The sequence below is a fragment of the Octopus bimaculoides genome, chromosome 2 (assembly GCF_046866305.1).
Source record: "Octopus bimaculoides isolate indiv1 chromosome 2, ASM4686630v1, whole genome shotgun sequence".
In the NCBI taxonomy this organism is placed as follows: Eukaryota; Metazoa; Mollusca; class Cephalopoda; order Octopoda; family Octopodidae; genus Octopus; species Octopus bimaculoides.
In genome coordinates this window covers 92,615,556-92,617,846 of record NC_142929.1, presented here as the reverse complement: position 1 = coordinate 92,617,846, position 2,291 = coordinate 92,615,556, and positions in this window count along the sequence as shown.

Below are 2,291 nucleotides of genomic sequence, written 5' to 3'. Positions count from 1 at the left end.
TTTTGTAGAACGAATATTTTTTCTGCGAGACACAGCTGTGTCTAAATCAGAAAGATCAATTATTTCTAGGTAGCAGGAACGTGAGGCGATTGCTATTAGATATAATTAGCAGTTTTATATATCCAATTATATTTATATAATTAAATACAATTACCAGTTGTGTAACATGCAATTATATTTAGATCAATTATAAGCTGAGTAACTGAGACGACAGTACCACTGTATGCAGTCATGCAACTTGCTAGAAAAAGCAAATTCACAAAGCATTCTCGATAACTTCAAAGGAAGGATGCATTTCATAATGCACTCTTAGATGCTCTGTACCTGAAAATATGACGGGAACGTCACAAATGATTGTCTTGGATCACAATATTGCTTGAACGAAGGCTGACGCGGTAGTAAACAATAGTAACAATAGAAACAACGCATATTTGGAGAACTTGCTTCCAGCACATCAATACAAAAAAACAAACGAACAATCTACTACTACTACTACTACTACTACTACTACTACTACTACTACTACTACGTTCATGATAAACTTATGGTATGGCTTAACTCCAGGTCAGAAAAAAACAAACAAATCAACATTGAATAAAAGCCTTTCAGCCGTGACACTCCTGACTGTTATTCAACCTTAGTCTATCAAGAATATTTTTATTCAGTGTGTCATTCCTTTATTAATAGAGGATATTGTGATATAAGAGTGATTTGGCTGCTATATATTGCATGCGAAACAAACTCCTTCAGAATCCCGTATTGGCTTTTACGGTTTAGTGAAAGATGGAGTGAGGTCTGTGCATCTAAACATCGATGGGTTTTGCCCACGGGGTTTGTAATGTTTATACAATAGCTGATGAGTTCGAAAATTTGATGTTGTTGCTAAAAACTTGGACGAGTAGCAAATTCCAGAAGGTTGTATTCGAGGAAGGAAGGAAGGATTAGGTGTAGTAGATAATCTGTGTATGTATGTGTTGTCTGTAATTGGTGTGTCTGGTTGACGAGACGAAGAACGGGTGACGAGAAAGGGAGACCATTACGCCAGGTAGACCTGGTTATACAGCCAGCAACATCGTATCGACACGATATACTCATATGCGCGCGCGTACACAAACACTCTCACATATATGTATATATATGTATATATGTATATGTATATGCAAATGTATATTCACACAACATATATAAATACGGAGACATACAGACACACACTCACACACATACACACGCGCACACACAATGTATATATATATGTAAGTATATATATATGTAAGTATATATATATGTATATAAACATTTATATACATACACATCTCCTTACGCTACAAGAGATAACACACATTTTTGCCTGTATCCTGTCAAAGCTTGTTTCTCCAGTGTTCACCACCTCACCTCGTAATGGCTTAACAGCCCTTACCGTTTGTTTTTACTGTTTTGTTTTTACTGTCCTGCTTTTGTTACCACTTTAACCCTCCGCAAATCCCAAATTTTATTTAATTTATATTGCGGGAACGACTATTTTAACGAAGACGCATCTTGTCCTAAACGTTCCAAATGCGGAGTAGATAAAACAGGAGACAACTGATGAAGGGATTGTTCTTTATGTTGCCTGTCTCGTTTCTCAATTTGTTTCTTTCGTTGTTCGAAAAGAAGTTCGTTTTCCATGTTTTTCTTCTTCATGTTCTCCTCTTTCATGTTGTCCACGTTTTTTTGACGTCCTGTACCCATATATGCATGTGTATATACACATATATGTAAGTATGTACATGTATGTATGTATATATGCATATATATATATATATATATATATATATATATATATATATATATATATATATATATATATATATATGTATATATATACATTATTTATATTATTATATGATCGAACGTCATGCATATATTTCCAAGTTTTATCTACATACATATACATGAATACTTCTGTATACTCACAAACACTTACACATGCACACACACATAATATATATATATATATATACATATATGCACATATGTAAATACATGTACACATTCATACATATATATATGTGTGTGTGTGTGTGTGTGTGTGTGTGTGTGTGTGTGTGTGTATGTGTGTGTTTGTGTGTGTGTGTGTGTGTGTGTGTGTGTGAGTGTGTGAGTGTGTGTATTAAATTACTAATTAAAAGCAGCTCTAGTAATGTAAACATTATCTGTTGCACATACATAGTGTATGTGTTTTATCTATACGCTATGTTTGCTGCCGGATAGCTTCCAGGGAAGATCCCTACACGACGCCGAGTGTTAAAGAA